A 24,894-nucleotide genomic window follows, 5' to 3' on the forward strand; every position below is an offset into this window, starting at 1 on the left:
ATTCACAAACCTGATACCTTTTCAAGACACATCGAACCACGGGGTGTGTGTGTGTTGCTTTGGGAGTAGAAAATTATGGATATTCACAGCTTCCCATCCAACGTATGGTGTAAATGTCTGATACAGACATCTGCCAAATAACACCTTGCCTTCACCAGGCAGAATATTAGAACCTAAAAATAGTCAGTTCCCTCTTCCTCCTCCCTCTCTTATCCTCCTCACCCGATTAGAGAGTTGCCTCTTTTTTTTTTTACCTGATAGCATGATTCCAAGTGCAAACACAGAGAAATTAATAATGTGTTGAAAAACAAGGGCTGAAATGAGGATGCACAACAGAAAACCCACACAAACAAATGGTATTTATCCTCCTGTAAGATTCTCTCCTTCCTCCTGTTCCCCAGGAGGATGCTGATAATAATGCTCATGAAACAGATGAATCAGGGCTAATGTAGGGATTAGGAATGGATTCTGAAACCCCAGCCCAAGCTGAAAGAAAGCAGTTCTCTTAATTGAAATTAGAGCAGGGATTTTGAAGCCTCTGCAGAGTAAAGTTAAATCCACTGAGGCCATATAGAAGGGGAAATATGAATGGCATCTTTATTTTGAAGACAGGAGGGCCCATGGAAGGGGATGTGGAAAGCACCTCCCACCCACCATCTGCATAAAAGCACATCTAGGCTGAAGACAGAGAATAGCAGTAGGAGGAAAAATTGAGCTATCATTGCTCAAAATGTATATACTTGCTTGCCTTTATTCTGCTATCGTTCATAATCAGAAAGATTTCTGAAGTACTGTAAAGCAGAAGTGAGCAACTTATAGCCCTTCAGATGTCAATACACTTCAACTCAGATCATCTCTTCCATTGGCTATCTTGGCTAGGGCCGATGGGAGTTGCAGTCCAAAAACACTCGGAAGGCCACAAATTGCCCAAGCCTTGCAAAGTCTGAGAAAATAATGGGATGAGCGTGTGTACCATGGACATCGAGGGTTCTGTCACCACAAATCTTTGATCCATCAAGCCAAATAAATGCAGTCCACCAGTGACATATGGTGGCCCACCAGAGGCTTGATAACCCCCCTGGTTCTGCTGCTTATGTAGGACTGCAAAAGAAAAGGTGCTTGGAAAATACCTGTTGGCCATAATAATTTTGGGACCACCAAGAGATTTGCAGAAATGTGCATTCCTGGTTTGGCAATACAGGTCCAGATGGGAGCATAATGTTCACCTGAAATATGAGTCAAGCTTTATGACTCCCAAATTCTTCTCTGGCTTACATTTTGTTAGGGATGGCGGAGAATTTCTCCCCGAAACTTCGGGGGGCCGAGCGCCAACGTGTTCGGCCCCCCGAACAAGTTTCGGGGAGAAATCCTCCGCACCCCCCCCGCCCCCTGCACCCCCCCCCCCCCCGGGACGGGACTTACCTTCACCGAATGTCCCTCCCGGTGGCTGGTCCGGCCGGCGGTTCGGCGGGTGTTCGAGCGAGGCAGGAGCAGCAGCCGGTCTTTCGACCGGCTGCCGCCGCCGCCATTGCAATAACAGGAAAAAAAACAAAAACGCCCCCTGATAGGCTACATGACAATTCACGTAGCCTATCACGGCTAGATTTGCAAAGTCAGCCGTGATAGGCTACGTCAAGCGTCACGTAGCCTATCACGGGTGACTTAAAAAAAAAAAAAAAAGAGTGTACGGATAATGGCGGCCCCCATAGGGAGCCGCCATTCCCATTCCTTATTTGGTCGCTGTAGTCTACGTAAATGTTTACGTAGACTACGGCGAAAATAAGGGCAACGTTATTTGCGTTGCCCTTATTTTCGCCGTAGTCTACGTAAACATTTACGTAGACTACAGCGACTGAATAAGGAACGCGAATGGCGGCTCCCTATGGGGGCCGCCATTCGCGTATGCGCTTTTTTTTTTTTTTTAAGTCACCCGTGATAGGCTACGTGACGATTGACGTAGCCTATCATGGCTGACTTTGCAGATCTAGCCGTGATAGGCTACGTGAATCGTCATGTAGCCTATCAGGGGGCGTTTTTGTTTTTTGTTTTTTACTTTCGCGTTCGCGGCCGGGCGAGGCGAGGCGCCTCCTCCCCGGCCTGAATTTTGGCCGGGCGAGGCGGGAAGCCTCCCCCCCCGGCCTGAACTTCGCAGGGGGACCAGCGAAGCACCTCCCCCCCACCGCGAACGGCCTTCGACGACAGGTAAGTGACTTTCGTCCACCCCTAGATTTTGTACTGAGCTGGGGGAAGGGATGGGGAACCTGAACTCCTTCCATCCTTTATAGATACTTTTATGTTTTGCCCTGTGTGGAAAATAACAGATCAGGGTGATGTCGGTGCTTGGATAGGGAAAATCATGCAGGGAATTTAACCTTCCTCCTCAGTGCTGCAAACCCAGTCTGGATCTGTGGGGCAGCAGATGAATTTAACCCATTAAAAATCAATAGGAGATCCAGCGATAAATCTCCTGCCATGTTGTCTAGTACAGGAGTGGGCAAACCACCGTCTTGCAGGGTCTGCTGTTTTTATTTTGCCAGAGCCTTGTGATCCACCAGCCAGAACATGCTTCCCCTTTTCCCATTGGCAGGGGTGTGTGGGGTGGGGAGCTTGAGGCACCTTGCTTTCCATCAGAAAAGGAAGGGAGGAATGTTGGAAACTGCAATGTCAAGGGTGGGGCAGAGAAGGAGCAGGATGGCCTTTGGGAACCCTGAGCCCACCTTCCCCTCTACTTAATTCAAGCCCACCCTAAGCCCACTCACTCCATTGGTGCCATTTCTGCTTCCCATGCTTGACACTGTTTTTTACCACCGCTCCAGCCCCTTCACTCCACCCCTAGGGAGTAGACCCTAATGTGGGACAATGGGGATAGCAGGGAGGAAACCTTTCAGGAGTCAGGACCAAGCAGAATCATTGGGGTCAACTTCAAATGGCCCTGTGATTATCTAGTGATCATGTTAGATATTCTTCCCACCCCGGTCTAGTTGTAAAGTAGATTTCCAGATTTTTTGACTACAACTCCTAGCATTCCTGACCATTGGTCATCCTGGCAGGGGCTTCTAGGAGTTGAAGTCCAAAACCTTTAGAGATCTACCTTCTGCCCTAGCCACTCAGCTAAAACTGTGCAGCTGACTTCAGTGCTGTTTGTTGTTGTTGTTGTTCAGTCGTTCAGTCGTGTCAGACGCTTCGTGACCCCATGGACCACAGCATGCCAGGCCTTCCTGTCCTGCACTCTCTCCCGGAGTGTGCTCAAGTCCATATTCATGGCATCGGTGATGCTATCTAGCCATCTCATCCTCTGCCGTCCCCTTCTCCTTTTGCCTTCAATCTTTCCCAGCATCAGGGTCTTTTCCAGTGAGTTTTCTCTTCGCATTAGGTGGCCAAAATATTTGAGCTTCAACTTCAGTATCTGTCCTTCCAATGAGCAGTCAGGGTTGATTTCCTTTAGGATGGACTGATTTGACCTCCTTGCAGTCCAGGGGACTCGTAAGAGTCTTCTCCAGCACCACAGTTCGAAAGCATCAATTCTTCGGCGCTCAGCCTTAGGGATGTACGAAAGTCACTTACCTTTTTGCAGGGGTGCTTCGCGGTGGCGGGGAGGCGATTCGCTTCTCCCCCCGAAGTTCAGGCGAGGGGGGGGAACCATCCCGCCTCGCCTGGCCGAAATTCAGGCCGGGGAGAAGTGCCCCGTCTCCCCGGCCGCGAAACAAAATGCTAAAAAAAAAACCAACGTGATAGGCTACGTAACGATTAACGTAGCCTATCACGGCTAGATTTCCAAAGTCAGCCATGATAGGCTATGTAAATCATTACGTAGCCTATCACGGGTGACCTTGAAAAAAAAAAGCGTGTACGCAAATGGCGGTGGCCTATGGGCGCCGCCATTTGCGTTCCTTATTTGTTCCCGGTAGTCTACGTAAATCTTTACGTAGACTACCGGGACCAAATAAGGAATGCAAATGGCGGTGCCCATAGGCCGCCGCCATTTGCGTATGCGCTTTTTTTTTTTTTTCAAAGTCACCCATGATAGGCTACGTAACGATTTACGTAGCCTATCATGGCTGACTTTGGAAATCTAGCCGTGATAGGCTACGTTAATTGTTACGTAGCCTATCATGGGTTTTTTTTTTTAACACTTCACTTTGTAATGGCAGTGGCGGCAGCCGGTCGGAAGACCAGCTGCCGCCCCTGCCCCCGATGAAAGGCCAACGAAACGCCGCCGGGAACCGCCGCCGGGAGGGACATTCGACAAAGGTAAGTACCATCCCGGGGCGGGTGGCGGGAGGGTGGCAGAGAATTTCACCGCCGATCTCAGGGGGCCGAATGCGTTGGCGCTAGCCCCCCCGAAGATTCGGGGAGAAATTCTCCGCCATCCCTACTCAGCCTTCCTTATAGTCCAGCTCTCACAGCCATACATTACTACTGGGAAAACCATAGCTTTGATTAGACGGACCTTTGTCGGCAAGGTGATGTCTCTGCTTCTGACTATGCTGTCTAGGTTTGCCATAGCTTTCCTCCCAAGGAGCAAGCGTCTTTTAATTTCATGGCTACAGTCACCGTCTGCAGTGATCTTGGAGCCCAAGAAAGTAAAATCTGTCACTGCTTCCATTTCTTCCCCTTCTAAATGCCAGGAAGTGATGGGGCCAGATGCCATGATCTTAGTTTTTTTAATGTTGAGTTTCAAACCAGCTTTTGCACTCTCCTCTTTCACCCTCAACAAGAGGCTCTTTAGATCCTCTTCGCTTTCTGCCATTAGGGTGGTATCGTCTGCATATCGGAGGTTGTTGATAATTCTCCCGGCAATCTTAATTCCGACCTCTGATTCATCCAACCCGGCATTTCTCATGATGTACTCTGCATATAAGTTAAATAAGCAAGGTGACAATATGCAGCCTTGTTGTACTCCTTTCCCAATTTTGAACCACTCGGTTGTTCCATGTCTGGTACTTACTGTTGCTTCTTGACCCTCGTACAGGTTTCTCAGGAGACAGTTAAGGTGGTCTGGTACTCCCATCACTTTAAGAATTTGCCACAGTTTGTTGTGATCCACACAATCAAAGGCTTTAGCGTAGTCAATGAAGCAGAAATAGACGTTTTTCTGGAATTCTCTTGCTTTCGCCATGATGCAGCGAATGTTGGCGATTTGATCTCTAGTTCCTCTGCCTCTTTGAAACCCAGCTTGTACTTCCAGTAGTTCTCGGTTCGCATACTGCTGAAGCCTAGCTTGTAGGATTTTGTTTACATAAAAGTAAATCCCATTGTGTCTAAAAGGGGCTTACAGCCAGGGAAATGCACATAGGAATTTAGTCTTATGAATTAATCTACTTATTAAAGCATTCAGCTCTCCTTTTTTATTGCTATAAAGATTTTTGGTGCCTATCACTCTTAATCCTGTTATTTTATTATGGTATTTGGCAGATGTATATTTGAATAAACAAATGGAAATCGTATTAAATTTCTTCTGTGCCACGCAAATGTATACTGCATACTGTACAGGGAGAATCCAGAGTTATTTTCAATTATATCCTGTCATTACAGGTCTGGAGAACAGACAGGCTGAAGTTAAGAAGGGGGAATTGCCTCATTGGAGTTATGGCAAGACTCAGAAAAATTTGCATTATTTTAGAAAATGAAGTATGATGATTGGTCAACAAATGTAATAAAACACTTGTCATTATTTGAATGGGTATGGCCTTTTACAGTATGCAGTTATGTTTATGGATTGTTTCATACTGTTTATTAGAATTATTCTATTATCTGCTTTCTTGTTTATTTCTTTTTCTGTAATTGTACTGAAGAAAATCCATTAAGAATTATTTAGTTCATCAAAGCTGTCAACTATCGAACTAAGAGGTTTTGTTTTGTTTGTTATAAGTAGCCTGGAAAAATAAAATCCCCACACACACACTAATGTTGTGTCAGAAGAGAAAGAACTGTTCAAGGTGGTTGGAATCTACTTGTAGGTTATCCTGAACAAGACCCATTACAATTATCTGGAGGGCTCTTGCATGGTTCTTACACAAAACCAAATTCAATGGATAGGAGCTCTAAAAGAGCCCTTGATATCAACACAATGTGGCTTATGCAGGATAGCTTCTTTGTTCCCTCTGACATTGGCTGATGGATTGCTTTGGCCTATGTTGCAGACAACAATAGCCAACTCCAGAAAGAAGGAGGAAGAGAGAAGAACTAGGAGAGGGATTCTCGTGTTTTCTCAAGGGGCACCCATCAGCTCTCAGGGTTGGGGTTTCCTTCTCAGCATCTCCAGGGGAAGGAGTTAAGCCCATAGGGTTAAGAGCCAGAAATAAGTGGGCAAGTTTATGTTTTATCCCACAGGACACATCCACAACTGTCTCCTCCATTTTGAAACATAAGACACTCCTCTTTTTCCAGCATGTTCTTTCAGGATCAAATAAATTCCATCTAAGACAGAAAACAGCCACCTTATCAGGGTTGCTGATCACATGGAAGTTTGTAAGCACATTAAGTCAAATGTTCATACAACCCTCCATTTAGACCATTGTGTTAATGCATCAAGATCTTTAGAGAATCCAGGTGTGAGTATATTGGAGGAGGGCTCTAACCCTTATGTGAGAAGGCTAAAAACCTGCAGAGGACTTCCATGAATATATCAACCAGGTCTGAAAGAAGAAACAGGTTTCACTTTAAACCCCCCACAAACTTAAATTTACATTAGTTGTTAGCCAAATGTTTGTAATTATGGGAAGATCAAGTTGCCTTGGGAGAGTATAGAATTTTCAAGATGTCGTGTGCAAGCATCAATCAGGGCATCCAAACTTAATGTTGGAGAGTGAAAATGACATGATTGACTCTTGAACCTGCTCTTATGGTTTAATGAAACTTTCATATTGAAGCATAGGGGGTGGGGGAGTGTGGTTGATGCTAGGAGCTCACCTGCCGTAGGTTACAAGATAAATTGGTTTTGCTAGGCATTGCTTTTAAAAGGATGACAAAAAATGTACCTCATCCAATGTTCACTCTGAAATGTATCAAAAGACTGAAGCACATCTGCATATTTCAGACTGATTAAACAAAATCAGAAGGCTTGTTCACATAAAAATAATCTTTGAGACTTTAGCAGATTAAGCTGCACTGATTTATTTCAGTCTTAATTGTTACCAAATGCATAGTAATTGTCACCTTAGTGATAGTTGCCTTAGAAATATCCAATAAACAGGTAGATATTGTTAGAAACGATAGACTGAAATTATATAAGAGAAGTGGGGGGCAGGTCTGACCATCTACTAGCCCTTCTCCAGAGAAGATGAAAAATAAAGGGGCTTTAAACAAATCCAGAGCTCCAGGCTTTCAAGTTATGACCAGGAGAAAACTGAACAACTGCAAAGATTTTCCAACATCATGTTCTTACTGACATCTCTCTCTCTCTCTCTCTCTCTCTCTCTCTCTCTCTCTCCAAATATATATATTTGATATATGAAATACAAATAACTGTATACAGAAAAAGAAGAAAAAGAACGATTTGTATGATGAGTGGCTAAGAGGTGGGATGGGCAGAAAGTAGATCTCCAGGTGTTCTGCACTTGAACTCCCAGCATTCCATGCTGGCAGGAGCATCTGGGAGTTAAAGTCCAAAACAGCTGGAGATATACTTTCTGCCCACCTTACTTATAGAACAAACACCAGGCAGGAATCTATCAAAAATGTTCATAGCTTTTCCCCAGAAAGAACAGAATAGTTACAGGAACTTAATTATATAATGACACTGCGCATGCACGCACATGCGTGCGCACACACAAGCACCCCTTGTTGGTGCTATTTCCCATTCATTCTCATTCACACTCATGCATTCACACACTCCACTCCTACTACTCAGTCTACCAACTGACTACCATAGAGATAGTGTTGCCTCCTTCCATCTGTCCCTTGATGTTGTGTGTTAACAGGTGGGTTTCTATTTTTTTTTAATAAAACAAACACACATTTCTGAACAGTTGGAACTTTAATAAATATCCTGTAACACCTCAGTAGTTGAGCCAGCAGGGGTGTGTACATTTGTGTGTGCGTGTTGTTTCAATCAACTGAAGCCAGAACGTTTTCTTCCCATAGTCATTGCAAGCTGTGTGTGTTAACTCAGGTTTTTGCTTTTAATTTCTGTCTTCTTTATCTGTTTCTGGGGCAAATATGCAAAGCCACTATTTTCTGCAAACTTTACATGTTCTGTGTTTTAATTTGGTGCCTCATTTGCGCCTCTGCAACCACAGCTGTACCCTAACCTATTTATCCAAAGCTGTGACTTCAAAAACCACACTGCTAACAAACATTTCTATAGCACTGCAGACCATGCAATGTCCTCTGGCAGTTGCAGTGAGATGGGAACATTTCATTCAGCTGCTTCAGTTCCCTGCAAAAAGATATGCAGAACAAAGGGGAAGATCTGTTTCAGCCTCCACTGTTCACCTTTATCTGCTTTGCTCATAATTTCTTCTGCTTCCTAGTCATGCTGCTGCTGTTGCTATCACCCTGCTTCAAAAACTGTTGCCTGCAAGTCCTGGAAGCTGAGACAAAGGCTAATACTAGCATGGGACCAAATGGCTTTAACATAGCCATTTCTATGGTATGACTCCTCTGAATGACTGCCTGAAGTCCGTAATGGGCTGGATGAGGGAGAACAAGCTGAGGTTGAATCCAGGCAAGGCAGAGGTGCTCATCGTGAAGAGTCCTAATTCAGGCACTGAGGTATGTCAACCAGTTCTGGATGGGGTTGCACTCCCCCTGAAGGAGCAAGTTCGGTGAGAAGTGCCCGTTATCACCTTCGGCTGACACGCCAGCTATGCCCACTCCTGGAACATGTGGACCTAGTAACGGTGGTGCACGTGCTGGTAACCTCTAGGTTTGATTTCTGCAATGCGCTGTACTCGGAGCTGCCTGTATATTTAGTTCAGAAACTTCAACTAGTACAAAATATGACAGCCAGGTTGGTCTCTGGGACATCCTGTGAGACGACATTACACCGGTTTTAAAATCTTAACACTGGCTGCCAATTTGTTTCTGAGCAAAATATAAAGTGCTAGCTCTTATCTTTAAGGCCTTACATGGTCTAGGTCCAAGGTACCTTAGGGCATCTCTCCTACATCCCAGTCCACCACCCAAGGTCCACTGAGGGCCATCTGCTGAGGCTGCCTAATGTGAGATTGGCAGCCATGCACAAGAGGACCTTTTCCTTTGCTGCCCCTCAGTTGTGGAATGATCTGCCCGTTGAAATGTGATTGCTGACCTCTTTGAAGGTTTTTAAGTGGGCATTAAAGATGCTGTTATTCCTGCAGGGCTGCAGTTTTTAGAACTCATTCCTTTTGCTGACTCTTGCATACTGTTTTTAAGTTTTGTAGTTTTTATTGTTGGATATTTGTTTAACTCTTTTTAGATCAAAGTTGTTTTTAGTGATATGTTGTTTGTATATATTGTCCGTATGCTTTTATGTAAATGGCTTTTGAGCTCTGTATATTGTATTTTAATATTTTTACTTTTGTAAACCGCCCAGGGAGCTTCAGCTATGGGGCAGCATAGACATGTAATAAATAAATAGCAAGAACTGCATCATGAACTCCATTTTTGTGTTTGATTGTTGTAAACTGCAGGGCCGATTGTATTTGCATGTGGATATTTACTAATGCTGTGCCGAAAATGTCTCCCAAATTTTTCTCAACCATTCTCATTGAATTAGATGGAAGAGAAATTTCTTTCAAGAAGAAATTCAATACTGAAGACATTTTAGAGAAATTCTCAAGGGTTGGGTGGGGGTTTCTTGGGCTTCCCTTCCTTAGGAGGTGGCCAAGGGATGAGCACAAGTGTCCTGTCTTTCATTGTACGATCATCTCCTTGGCAGCCTGTAGCCTCCTGCACTTCAATTAAGGGGCCACAAGGTAATTCCTCCCAAGGGGGCTTTTTCAGATCAGGAACTGCAGGCAGCCTGGGAAGCTAGCTGTGATTAGGTGAGCTCAAAAACACCACCAAAAGAAATTCAACATAAATTATGGACTATCCTGAGAATGAGGCAAAACAATGGAAGCCCTTTCCATGGGGGAAGCAAACTGTCTGGAAATTAGAGGACAGATTTTGGCAAAGCACTGACTCCACCTCCTCCCTGGGGCTTGGTACAATGCTGCCCCCCCCCCACACCCCTGCATTGTGGTGGATGCAAAATGGGAGCCAGCTTGCCAACGCAGTTGATGTTGTTGCCGCACAAAAAAACCCCCAAACCCTTACCAAAAAAGAAAGAAGCTGTGCTACAAGCCCTGCCAATGGGGAGCCCTAGCTGGGAGAAACTGTTGAGAATTTCTCCTTCCCCTGGAGAAATTCAGTGAAATTATCTCCAAAATTTTTCTGCCCACAAATAAGGTGGAGAATGTTGAGAGGCCATCTGCACACAGTTCTAATATGTACACTATGGATGAAATCTATCTCTAAGATGAACTGCACTCCATTAACAATTCAATGGGACTTGCACCAACTGAATATTTTGAGGATATGGACCCCCACCCCAGAAGACACAAGACCTTGACTTGGGCTAAAAGGTCAAGATCTACAATAAGAGAACCATGGCCAGCAACAAGGTTAGGCATTGTTGGGCACCTGCCAAGGGCCCACATCCATTTCCAGCAGGGACCACTGAGAAAAGCCCCATACCATTTCTCCCCCTCTTCATCATTTCAACCTGCTTGTTGACTTGCCCCTGGCTCTGGCCCAGATTATGGTGGTGGTGGTGAGGAGGAGCAGTAGATGCCACTGCCTACCTGCTTATTGGCTCTCTTCCTGTTAACCAAGCAAGTGGTTGCAATGATGAAGAAGAGGATGAGAAGCAAGAACATCTGATGATTCCTGAGAAAGAGGATCTGCTTTGCCAGGAATGATCAAGGAGGTCCAAGGCAATGTAAGGGAATTCTTGGTTGGGCCCCATCAGCATATTTGTTTCCTTTCATTTCTGTCCCACCTGACTTCGCACATGGAATTCAAGGTATTTATGTGGGGTCTCCAAGCAAGTGTTTCCACCAGGCACTGACTGGACAAGAGGTGGGAAATGTTTTTGTTTGTTTGTTTGTTTTTTCTGGTGAGGGCTCTTTCTGTAATCTGTCAGGGGGAGCATCCCAGTGGTGGGCAGAGCTAGAGCCAAAACTGGTTGGCTAGGGATGTACAGATTTTGTCTGTGTTTCATGGATTGTCAGGCACTTTTCGTTCCATTGTCTACACATTGGCAGAATCAGATTTATTTGTTTTTTAGGGATGTACAAGAATTTTGTTCCTGTTTGCAAATGTGCATTTGCACTAAAGCACACTTGTGAAAGCGCACACTTGCACTAATGTGCATCAACAGAAGTATGCATTAGTGCAAGTACACATTTGCATGACATCCCCACAACACACACACACATTTGCAAGTCCATGGAAACAGTGCAATTCAGAAAAAGCCAGTCTCCTGTGGAACCTGCAGGTCAGATACATAGAAAACTGAACTCATCTGAATCTACTGTGGATTTCTCCAACATCCCTATGGGTGGCTCACCCTTCCTCTCTCCTCCCCCCAGTCCCCACCCCCAATTTCTCTGTTTCCCTCATCCTTCCCCAAATCAGACTGCCAGAGACAGGACAGATTGTTTTTGCCAAAGGTCTGAACTTATCACATTCAGAGGGCTTTTGAAATTAGGCTGAGGGCCACCTGCAGGTTGCACACCCCCTGGATTGGACCCGGTCTAGCTTAGCTTCAGGAAGAATCATCAGCTGTATCATAAACTGTCATTCTATGCTCTTGGGCCAGGTTAAGAGGACCTCCTGTGAGTGTCTTACACCTATGGGTCCTCCAAAATTCTAGAGGCAGCATTGATCTGAGAGTCTCTGAAAATGACCTGTGTGTGTGGAGGGGGGGGTGGGGTTGTGAGAGTGGGGTTCTTTTTAGGGAGGAAGAAAGAAGCATATGTAGTGCTTTCTGGTGCCCAATGGGCTAATACAACCACTCCTTCAGAATGACTGTAGCCAGAATCTCCTCCGAAATTTGAAGGAGATCTACAATAACTTGAGCCAAATTTGTCCATAAACCAGTCCAAAGCCATGAGCAGCCCTAACCTCAAAGGATGCATTGGCTGACATTGCCACTGCTTGCTACTACTCACAATCTCTACTACTTTTTGCTGGTGGTGGTTGTTTTGCTGGTTGTCTACCCAACTGGAAGGAAGAAAGAAAGTGACACCCATTTTTTTTAAAGACAATCTTACAGTTCTTCTCATCTGTTTTGGATTTTCCTTGGCACCACAAGCTGTTTCTCTGTCACTCCAGTTCATACTGAATTTGGAAAGAGAGGGGGCGGGGAGGAAGGGGAAAAATAATCAATGCTTTCTGCATATGTTGCCTTGGTAGGAAGCAAAGCAGGTTAAATGCTATAGAACATGTAGGGAAAGGGCTGTGGCCTGGGGAGGTGGGGGCGGGGGGTGGAAGAGAAATCCATCAGCTAACAAGATAAGTGCCTTGTTCCTCCATCTGTTACCACGGTGTCCTTATCTGGGGTTGGAGCGTGGCAGTGGCGATACATCTTGTCTCAGGTATTATATTCCAGGCTCATATGAATGAATTTTCATGCTTGCAGCAATCTGTGATCCAGGCCCTGGCCTTCGCTCCACTTGTCCTGAGGGAGTTCCTGTCACTTTGCGTTGCAGAGCTGATTTGAATCGACAGAGAGGGAAACGTTGCTGGCTGCTAGCAATGAGCAACAGGGTTTTAATGGCTACTCTGTTCGGAACAGCCAAGTGGCAACTTCTGCTGATCTGCGTTTCTGGCCAGGAAATAGTTGCATCCTTTACAAAAACAAATGCAAAACACACATTATTTCTTGTTGTAAGTGATTCATATTATGGCTCCTACTGTATCATTTCTATGGTCCACATCTTATCCAGAAGTGGGGCTCTCAACATTCTTGTGGTAGCAGCCACAGATGGACATATCTGTCAGTTCCAGTTTCACTCCATTTCTCATTTTCCCAATATTAAGTTCAGTTTCTCTGATCTAAACATCAGTTCAGCCCAAACTTTGAGCAGGGGGGGAAGCTTGCATGAAAATCAATAGGCATTTTTGTGTGCATTTCTCCTAATATATGTATTTTTGTATGCAATTTTGCTAATATACACACTTTTTCAAGCAATGTCCCTAATACAATACATTCCTGAACATGATTTTCGCTAATATATGAAGTTTTGTGTGCGTGGTCTCTAACAAACATATTGGTGGATGCATTTTTGGATTGGAAAACTCCACTACAAAATTTGGAAAAGTATAAATAATAATAATAATAATAATAATTATTATTAATTGCATTTATATCCTGCCTTTTTTCCCCTTGCAAGGAACCCAAGGCAGCTTACATTCTCCTCCTCCTCCTCTGCATTTTATCCTCACAACAACAACCCTGTGAGGTGGGTTGGGCTGAGAGTCTGTGACTGGCCCAAAGTCACCCAGTGAGCTTCCATGGCCAATTGGGGACTAGAACCCAGATCTCCCAACTCCCAGTCCAACACTCTTGCCACTACACCACATTGGCACTAAATGTTGAAAGATAACTTAGTTTCAGGTCACATATTGTTTTGAAATGGTGAAATTAGGTATGTTCACATTCAAATGTTGACCTTTTGTTCCAGAGTTAACACCATCATGAGGAAGACATTGTGAGGGAATTCTTCCCATGGGGCTTTTTCAGTTCAGGAAGTGCAGGTGGCCTGGGAGCCTGCAGAGCAATGAAAAGATGTGCAATAGAGAGAGGAACACACACAGAACCCTCAGCCACCTCACAGGGATTGGGAAAGCTCAAAATTGCCACCAAAGAAATTCAAAATTTTGCCTCAAAAAGTGGAAGCCTCAACATAGCTGATGTTGTTGTCACCTTTTTCAAAAGTAGTGCAATAAATCAAAACCACTTAGGAAAAAAGAAAGAAGCTGCTACAACAACCCCTGCCAATAGTGAACCCTATCTGTGAGAAACTGTTGGAGAATTTCTCCTCCCCTAGGATAAATTTGGTGAAATTGTCCCCCCAATTTCTCTGCCCACAAATAGGCTGGAGAATTTTGAGAGGCCATATTTATTATTTATTTATTAGCTGCCCATCTAGCCAGCTACCTGGCCAATACAATACAAATTGTAGTGTACAATAGAAATAACACAAAATACAACATAATCAACAAAACAACATTGCTCTAAAAAAACCCTAACCCACCCCAAATGCCCACCTGAACAGCCAGATTTTCAAAGCCCTGTGGAAGCTCATCAAAGAGGGGGTATGGTGGAGGTCACTAGGGAGGGAATTCCACAAAGTGGGGGCTGCCACAGAAAAGGCCCTCTCCCTAGTCCTCACCAGCCTAGCTGTCCTGGCTGATGGGACAGACAGAAGGCCTTCCAAGGCCGATCTCATTGAGAGGCATCCCTGGTGTTGCTGGAGGCGCTCCTTAAGATAGACTGGACTGGACCCCTATAGGGTTTTAAAGGTCAATACCAACACCTTGAATTGGGCCCGGAAAACAACTGGTAAGCATTGCAACTCTTTCAGCACTGGAGTGATGTGATCTTGCCAATGGCTGCCTTTAATCAGGTGGGCCACTGCGTTCTGCACCAGCTGCAACTTCCGAACCGTCTCCAAGGGTAACCCCACATAGAGCTCATTACAGTAGTCTAGGCGAGAGGAGATCAGGGCATGAACTACTGATGGGAGCAGTCAGATGGTTAGGGAGGTAGGGGCGTACCCACCTTATCAGACGGAATTGGTACAGCGCTGCCCAGCTCACAGCTGACACCTGAGCCTCCATGGACAGCTGGGAGTCTAAAATGACCCCCAGGCTGCGGACCTGGTCCTTCAGGGGCAGCCGCACCCCATTCAACACCAGGTCAACATCCCCCAACCTCCCCTTGTCTCCCACCAAAAGCACTCGGTTTTGTCAGGGTTCAGTTTCAGCTTCTTATCTTCAGGGATAAGTGTGATTTGCAATCCAGATCTCTGAAAGAGCCAGTTGCTACCTTAATGAGCCATTTGCACACAGCGCTAAGAAAAATCCTAGAGCTTTTGTGTATGTTTGATAGGAATGCTTGAAAAGCCCAGTTGGTATTTAGGGTGAACCAGAGGGGGCTCTCATATCACTATGGAAAAGGTACTGCAAGCTAAACTATCTGGAGATTAAAACAAAATTAATTTCAGGTCCCCATTAAAAAATAGGCAGGAAAGCAGGAGGGCCGCATGTAGGCACACAGTAGGCAATGCTAGTCTCAAAGAAGCAGTTTCAGTCCTCCAAAGCCACAGGATAGCTTTGTAGTTGTGGCCTGCTCAGCTTCCCATCTGCCAGGTTAAAAAAAGAAAGTGGGGGGAGGAAAAGAATTGTTTCTCTCCATCACCTAAAACTCAAGAATTTCTCCCCCCCCCCACCCTGTTTCTTAGCACATAAGCTCCCAAGCAAGTCAATGGTCTCCAAGGGATAAGTGTGATTAGCAATCCAGATCTCTGAAAGAGGCAATTGCTACCTTAATGAGCCATCCATCGATGGTACTCAAGTTTTCCAGTCTGCGAAAGTTGTACCATCCTCATTTTAGAGATGTAAAAAAAATGAATTCCAAAGTCTCTGCTTGTTCAAAGCTATGCAGCCACTGATTCACATACCGCTCCCTTCCCCAGGCAGTCAGTGGGTCCAGGTTCATTTCAGCATCCGTTCCCACCCTTGCAATGGGTACCTTGCATCAACTCCTAGTATCCACGCAAACAGGATTAACCAAAATCAAGGGCCTGCCAATCATTGAGCAGGCACTTTGGCTTGGACAAGAAAAGCTGTGTATAAAGATCAAACAAGCTGCAGAGGCAGAAATGCCTCACTTTGTACTGTGAAGAGTCCCAGATGCGTGAGCGTGTGTATGTGTTTAAAATAAAGATTCTTGCTTCTCCCTCCTTCTCGAGAGGTCAAAGGGGTAAAGACCAACTTGGAGGCGGATAATAGAGCGACAGCACCTCATAAAAAGGAAATAGACGTTTTGGAGAATGCTGCCATAACAGGGCATTTGGGATTTCTGTGGCAGCCGCTGGGAGCAAGCGTGACCCCAATTAACTAAATTTGCTCCATGTCTTTACGCTTACAAAAAACAATACCTCAGGATGCTTCATCTTGCTTAGAAGCTTTACTGAAGATTCTCCAGCAAAGGCTGCCCACAGTTCCTGTTGATGGTTTCAGGTTTAGAATCGTCTGGCACATTGCACAAAAGGAGAAGAAGGCTGAGGAATGTTGGATTGCACCTCTTTCAGTCTTGCAGATTGGGGAAAAGGGTCATATTCTTGGATGCTCCACACTGAAAAAGTTCCCTGCATATAGTAAACTAGCACATGAAGGAGTTTGACACCCACTGTCTGAAGAATGCTACCTCTCTGTCTACTGTTTCATTTTATGACCAGCGATGTGATCCAAAATCTGTAGCTGTAGAGACTGAAATCTAGGGATGTCGGAGAAATCTGCAACAGGGTCGAATGAGTCTGGATTTCTATTAATCCAGCCCACAGATTCTGCAGTGGCCCACCTTCTCCTGAGTTGCATAGATTTTGTGGACTTTTGACCAGTTTTCTTACTAATTTACAGAATTTTACCCAAATTTAGTCATAGAAAAATATGCAAAAAACCAACAACCCAACAACACTGAGTAAAAATGTGCATTTCCCCCATATGCTAAAGCATGAAATGTGCATTTGTGCATTTCAGGGGAATTTGCACATTTTTGTAAGTGCACATTTGCACAAATGCAAATTTGTGCAAATCTGGGAAATTAGAAACAATCCGATTCATCAGTGAGCAGATGACAGAAGGAGATGCACCTGACAATCTGTAAAATGCAGATGGAATGGATTTGACAAAATCCATACATCCCTAAAATCTTGGATTTGACTTCCCCTCCCATCCCCAGAAGACTCTCCAGATGACCATGCTATAAATCAGGGAGAGGAAACCTGTGCCCCTCCAGATGTTCTTCGACTACAACTCCCAACATCTCTGGCCATTAGCCACGCTGGCTTGGCTGATGGGAGCTGGAGTCCAACAACATCTGGATGGCCTCAGGTTCACCAACCCTGCTATAAATAGTCATTTCTACACCTATGGCAATAGCCACATTCCATCCATGTTTCCAGCAGCACAACACACACACACGTGTGTGCGCGCGCACACACACACACACACACACTGTAAGTAGTATAAAACTGGACATGCTCCTCTGTGACCACATTTAAAGGTAGCGCTTCTGAAGTTCTCACTGCTTGGATATACCCTTTCAGTTTTAACAGGGGTTCATCTCAGAAGCTGTCGTGCAAACAAGTCAAACAATCACACAGCCTTCTGAATGTAGTTATCTCATGACCATATGAACACAGGAAGCTGCCTTATATTGAGTCAGATTGTGCATCTGGACTATTATTATACACTTCATGGTCTTAGGCAGAGTTCTTTCCCATCTCCTGCTACCTGATCCTTTTCAAACTGGAGGCACAGTGGACTGAACTCAAGATCTCCCTCATGTAAAGCATGTGCTCTAACCACTGAGCAATGATTCTTCTTCCAGCAGCTGATCTATGATTTGCCTCCCACCAACAAGAGCAGCAACACATTCAGTAGCTGAATTTGATTTAGGTGTACTGACCTGCACATATACAGACAATGGGGGTGCCACTCTACTCTGCCTGGGCTCTTGCACTCACTCCAAGCAAGCTGGTATCTGGTGGGGTGGGCAAACTACATGTGGCTTTAATCTCATAGTCCTGCCTTGACTGCAGGATTGCTGTTTTTCCAAATTGCTGGCACAGGGTGACAAATACAGGTGGGGACTCTAGCATGAGGGGTAGGGTGCTTCAGCCCTCTGATGCCTGCTTTGGTCCAATCCAGATCTTTCCCCACTCCCCGCATCTGCAATTTGCATTTCCCAAAAACTCTCATTGAAACAAATAGGTCCTCCTTTGGCAATGCAAATTGCAGGCATGACAAAAAGGGGGAGGGTGCATTAAACCAACTTGTTTTCAGGTGTTTTTTGGTTGGTTGGTTGGCTGGTTGAAGTCTATACTGTATTTTTAGTACTTTATATTTAAATGTGCTGGTCTATGACCGAAATAAACAATCTGAATCTGAATCTACAAAGCACCTCGTTTGCGAAAATACGAAATCAGAAAACCCTTTCACCTTTTGTTAAAACACCCAACTAGTTTTTGCGGAGTGCCTCCCTCAGGCCGTGCGGAGTCCATGGACTTCTGGATGATTTTTTTTCACTTTCCCGAAATTTACACATATAAATCCGTAGAAAAATGCATAAGTTTCTGCCGAGGAAACGTTGAATGGAATGGGGGACAATATGCTAAATATTACGTACTAAGGTAAATTATGTAAATACTTACATAAATACTTACATAATTATTTGCATATTTTTCTGCACAATGGAAAAAAAGATATTTGCATCTGTCTGTGAGTGGACAATGGAACAAAAGGCACCTGACCATCCATGAAACACAGATGGAGCAGATTTTACATAGTCCGTACATCCTGACACCCAACACAGATTTGGGGGGGGGAGAGCGGAAAGGGAAAGTTTTCCTTGTATTTCTTCTTTTAGAAAAGCTGTGTGTGTGTGTGTGTGTGTGTGTGTGTATGTGTGTGTGTGTGAGAGAGAGAGAGAGAGAAAGAGAGAGAGGAAAAGTTCAATCACATGTGTGATAATGGGGGAGGAGGAGGGATTCCAAGTAACACATTCTGAGCAAAAAAATCAGCCCTTGGGGAGATAGACAGAGGTATCTACTGTGAGATTTTCTATCCATCCATCCATCCATCCATTGTGAAAAGTGCTATCTCAATTTGCAATCCATCCATCCATCCATCCTACTTACACTACAGCCTGGTTCTCTTTGGATATGGTCAACCTATGTCTAAGCCAGCTAGCCCCAATGTGCTCCAGATGTTTTGGACTTCAACTCCCATCAGCCCCAGCCAGTGTAGCCAATGGTCAGGAATTCTGGGAAATGCAGTCAAAAGCATCTGGAGCACACCAGGATGGGGAAGGCTGGTCTAGGTTACAGTAGTATCATTCCAGAATGAAGATGAAGGCTTACATGGCTGAAAGACTCTCTTTGTGGGATTTACCATGCCAATAGGTAAATAAATAAATAAATCCCTGCACACTGAAGAAGATGAGTATGCCAGGGAGATGGCTATGCTAGGGGTTTTTATTTTGTTTTTTGTTTGTTTGTTTTTTAACCATGGTAGAATGTTTCTATTTTTTTCCCCACATGGATAACCAAATAAACCATTATTTATTTATTAATTTGCAACATCATCAACAAAAAGTTTTCTGGATGGTCCACAAATAAAAGATTGTGCTCCCATTTAAAGTGGTACAGCCCAACCACAGGTTCACCACCTCAGTGAGAGCCAAGCCTCCTGCTGGCCAGCATAAGCTATTCTTCAAAACACTGATGGGAGTCTTTATTGATTGTATTCCCCACCTCCCAATGAAAATCAAGTCTGTGAAGGTAGGATTTTCAGGAGGTCTCCCATGTAGGTACTGACCAGACCCATACCTGCTTAGTTTCAGGAAGGCTGCTGCATCCTCAGACCATGTGCTGCAATCCTGTGCATGACCCAAGGAGTGATGGCCGCAGATGTACAAGAATTACATTTTGCTTTGTTTGTTTTTCACTTGAGTCGGCCCTGTTCACACGTCCAAACATGCACCTGGATGCAACACATTTTTTCGGGAAAAGCTTGCATGTTCCCGAACTTGTGTTCACATTTTAAAAAATGTGCACTTTAAAAATGTACATTTTTCAAAAAGTTCACATTTTCATGCTTTAGTCTCTGGGGGCAGAAATGTGCATTTGGGTGTGCACATTCAAACCATGCATTACAAAATGTGCACTTTCCCCATGCAAAGGAAAAGAAAAATCTATCACTTTTTTTCTTTTTCTTTTGTTTTTAAAGGGGAGCGAGGTGATCAGTGCTTCAAGGTGGAGTTTGGAAAATCTCGGTGACTGCAAATATTGCTGATTCTCCTGTCCAGGCGATGACAACCAAGAATCTTGTAACACCTTAAAGACGAACAATGCAAATATGGCATAAGCTTCCATGGACTTATGCCATAATAAATTAGTCCCTACTGTGTAACAAGACTCTTTTGCTCTTTTTGCTGCAAGAGTTACTTGTCTCTCCCTCTGTAAATTGTCACATGGGGTGATGCGTAACCGTACTGTAGGTTTGTGCTCAAGGGAAACATGTTTGGGACTAGCTGGGACAGGGGCAAATTGTCTGTACAGTAGAAATGCTCATGGGGATGGCCTCCATTCCTTCCAAGGCAAGCTAGCAGAATGCAAATTGCCGAGAGCGCTAGCCCCAGACTCGTGCTGGCTCGCCTGGCTGCCTTCCCTTTAATGAGTAGAAATTCTTCCTACTACGCATTAGCGCCTGATGTAATGATGCAATGAGTTTGCCATTTATCATCATAACGCCAGTCAAACGAACCCCCTAATCGCATAAATGCAAGGAGGAAAAACGATTAGAGTTTATTTGCAGAGCAGCTTTGAACTCACTCCTGCTGCTCTGACTGCATGAGCAAAGGAGACAGGTTCTTTCTTTGCCTGGCCCTCTGGATTCTTTCAGCCAAGCCAAAGCTGTTCCTCGGCTGGACAGAGATGCCCTCTGCAAAAGAACTGCAGGCTCACACATACCATTAACTGCCCTTGCAGTTAACTGCAGCTAATCCCCTTCTCCCCCTAGGGAGTGCAAAGCATCTTTGGAGCTGGACTCAACTGCAGATCATTTTTGTTGTTGTGTTGTTGTTGTTGTTTGCTTTTCTAATCTTCCAGCTTGCTGTTCCAGTACATGATTCTGGTTCTGGGGGATGCAGACTTCATGTCTCACAGAATAACCAGAAGCACTGTCCTATCTTCAGTTAGATCTCAAGTTAGTACACGATCTCAACTAGCAAACGGTTCACTAGATAGAAATGGCAGCTGCCGATCTGGGGCAACCAAGGTGTACAGGACTGCCTACCTTTAACCTGTAAGCACTCAGTGCCTGGTTAAACTGCAGAATTCACTGCCACAAATTGTACTGATAGCCAGCAACTTGGATGGCTTTAAAAGGGGATTAGAAAAAATCATGGAGGATGAGGCTATTGATGGCTGCTACTCATGATGGCTATATGTTGCCTCCAGTATCAGAGGCAGTGTGACTTGGAATACCAGTTTCTGAGAAACACAAGCAGGAGAGTGCTGTTGTGCTCATGTCCTGCTTGGGAGCTTCACACTGGGACATCTGGTTGGTCGTGAAAGGGTATGGTATGGTCCCTGACTAGATAGCTGCCCTTGCCAACAGTCACACATTCCAAGATGTGCTGACTGAGGATCCCCCTGGCGCTGACAGGTAAGACTTAGAGTCCTCCACCTACACACTCAGCAGTCCTTCCTTGCAAAACAAGCTCTGTGGTTGCTGCTAATTTAAAGAGAGTATAAAGGAAGATTCCCTTTGGCTTGTTCCTGGGCTGGTGCCAAGTTTGAGAGGGGCCCGAGCAAAGCATCCTCTGCACCCCTCTCCTCCAGCAAGCTCATTGGGGGTGGAGGGGGGTGGCAGCACCAGGGGCAACAGTGGTGATAGGTGGCAGCAAGCAGCCAGTGCTGATAAGAAAAAGCACCAGACAAAGTGGCTGCAGCTGGCTGCTGCTATCTTAACTTCCCCAGAATGCCTCTGGGCTGTGCATTGGAACTGAAAGGCATTCTGGGGAGATTAAGATGGCAGCTTAAGAGTTCCAGATCCTAAAATGTAAAAGTTAAACACACACACACACACACACACACACACACACACGGCTCCTTCACAATTTAGGGATGGCGGAGAATTTCTCCCCAAAACTTTGGGGGGCCGAGCGCCAACGTGTTCGGCCCCCTGAACAAGTTTCGGGGAGAAATTCTCCGCTCCCCCCCCCCCAGGATGGGACTTACCTTTGCCGAATGTCCCTCCCGGCGGCGGGTCCGGCCGGCGGTTCGGCGGGTGTTCATCCGGGGCGGGAGCGGCAGCCGGTCTTTCGACCGGCTGCCGCCCCCACCATTCCAATAAAAGGAAAAAAAACGCCCCCGTGATAGGCTACGTGACGATTAACATAGCCTATCACGGCTAGATCTGCAAAGTCAGCCGTGATAGGCTACGTTAATCGTCACGTAGCCTATCACGGGTGACTTTAAAAAAAAAAAAGGCGCGAACGGATAATGGCGGCCCCCATAGGGAGCCGCCATTCCCGTTCCTTATTTGGTCACTGTAGTCTACGTAAAGATTTACGTAGACTACGGCGAAAATAAGGGCAACGCTATTTGCGTTGCCCTTATTTTCGCCGTAGTCTACGTAAATCTTTATGCAGACTACAGCAACCAAATAAGGAATGCGAATGGCGGCTCCCTATGGGGCCGCCATTTGCGTACGCGCTTTTATTTTATTTTTTTAAAGTCACCCGTGATAGGCTACGTGACGATTAACGTAGCCTATCATGGCTGACTTTGCAGATCTAGCCGTGATAGGCTACGTTAATCGTCACGTAGCCTATCACGGGGGCGTTAAAAAAAAAAAAAAAAACTTTGGAGTTCGCGGCCGGGTGAGGCGAGGCGCCTCCTCCCAGGCCTGAATTTCGTCCAGGCGAGGCGGGAAGCCTCCCCCCCGGCCTGAATTTCGGCCGGGCGAGGTGGGAAGCCTCCCCCCCCAGCCTGAACTTTGCGGGGGGAGCAGCGAAGCGCCTCCCCCCCACCGCGAACAAGCTTCAAGAACAGGTAAGTGACTTTCGTCCACCCCTACTTCACATGGAGCTTCTATCCCGCGATTGAGATTGCTCCTTCACAGAAGTTTGTGGGCTCTTTACATGATGTCATGACCCTGCTGTGACCGTCCAGGGCGTCTCCTGCACTAAAAGCCCTTTGTTCTGTTTTTAAATAGATCACAGATAATGAGCTATCAAATTACCCTGTTGTGTTCCGCTTCAGTTTCCTCCTGGAAAGAGTAAAAGTGGCAAGAAGAGAGGAGTGAGATCAATGAAAGATAAGGGAAGACTCAGATACAGGAAGGGGAGGAGGGGGGAAGGAAACATGTGTAAAGGGAGTCATTTGTGATCCTGCATTTAAAACGGAAGCAGAAAGCCCCATTTTAAATACAGGATTTTAGGCTGGTGTAGAGATGCCCAGAGAGAGAGAGAGAGAACGAACGCCATCTTCAGTCTGCATGGGACATCTGGGACCCATGCACTTTGGCATTTGCCCCATCTTGCCAGATGCCTGCCTGAACACCAAAGGTTGGTTGAATCAAAGATTCTGCAGGGGCCCAAAAGACTATTACTGTACCCTAATGTCCAGTAGGGTGGATATGCCATCAAGGATGAAGATACTTTACATATGTATCTTGTCTTGTCCGTTCTCTAAAAAAAAACTCAGGGAAGCTTACATGGTGGTTACCCTATGTATTCTTACAAACCCCTATTAGGTTAGATTGATCAGGATTGGAACCTTGGTGCATAGAGAGGGTCACCTAACTCTTTCACCCCCTGCCATGGACCCAGTGAACTGCCTCATATCACACTGAAGCTGCTAGTAACTCCAGGAGGATGACAGAGATGGAAAGTACATATCTGCCTTATACCAGGTAAGGCTACTTGTCCAGCCACCACAGTATTGCCTACTCAGATTGGAAGTGGCTCTCCGGGGCTTCTGACAGAGGCCTCATCATTTGAAATCCTTTGACCTGACAGGGGAGACACCATGATCATGAAGGTGCTTTCCCAGGGTGAGGCTCATCCATTGCACTCCGGGTGAGCTGATCCCTGCAATTTCCCCAAATGTGGGATACTCCACTGCAATAGTATTTGACTGGAGAAGATATGAGGAATTGAACCTCGGACCAAGGACCACCATCAAGGGGAGACATGTCTGGGCAGCTACTGAGGGATGACACCCCAGCAGGGTCCCACTGACAAGAGCCTCCTAGAGTTGTTCCTCCTCTTCACCATTGTTCACCTGCCTTTCACTCTGCCCCAGACAATGGTGGTGGTGGTGAGAAGGAGCAGTAGTAGATGCTGCTGCCTGTTTGGTCACTGGCTCTCTGCCTGCCAAGCAAATAAGCAGTCGCAGTGTGGAGCAATAGCAGCTGATGACAATGGTGGTGAGAAGGTAGGCTCACTGAGAGAAGGGGCCCACTGATGTCCACAGGCCTTCAGAAACCTGGAACTGGTACTGCTGGAGCTTTCTGAGTGCAAAGCATGTCCTCTGCCACTGAGCTATGGTCCCTCCCCTTGTTCTGAACCCCTAATAAGCTGACAAGAAACCCTAGACTTTCCCAGAACACAGTTAGAAAGCCTCTGTTAGAGGGTGATCGCAGCCTTTAGATTCATCTTGCTTCTGTTCTAATGCATCTCTCCTGCTACCTTTCAGCAAACTCACGACCATCTGCCACGTTCCACACACACACAGGCAGCTCCATATAGCCTCCTTTAAATGTGACCTGCAGCTTCCCTTCCATTGCAGTCCTGGATCTGTCTCACAAGACAGTTGAAGTGTGTTTATTGCACAATAATTTCCTCATTAAGTCGAAATTAAATGCATATTTCAGACACTCAGAGCAAGAGCAAATAGTTAAGTCTAATGCTCAGGAGTGGGGAAAGAGATAGATCTTGCTAAAGGACATTGACTTTGAGCCAAATTACCACCCTGCTGCTAGGACCACACAAATCCCAATGGCCCCATAAAGTCACATCAGATGTTGAGGAATGTGAGCAAGGCTAGGGAGGGAAGCAGAACTTGTCTTGCGTGATGCATGAGCTCAGCCATTAAACTTAAGAAGCCCATATAATCTCACTTC

General features: G+C 45.5%; 1 non-coding gene across 1 annotated transcript; it reads left to right on the forward strand.

Moving 5' to 3' along the window:
- Nucleotides 1-23,771: 23,771 nt before the first annotated feature.
- On the forward strand, nt 23,772-23,936 carry LOC146340489 (U1 spliceosomal RNA). The gene has a single exon (XR_014784158.1). It is a non-coding gene; the product is annotated as a U1 spliceosomal RNA (small nuclear RNA).
- The last annotated feature ends 958 nt before the right edge of the window (nt 23,937-24,894 follow it).

The sequence above is a fragment of the Heloderma suspectum genome, chromosome 6 (assembly GCF_057233095.1).
Source record: "Heloderma suspectum isolate Gila_16-S chromosome 6, 16-S_ref, whole genome shotgun sequence".
NCBI lineage: Eukaryota > Metazoa > Chordata > Lepidosauria > Squamata > Helodermatidae > Heloderma > Heloderma suspectum.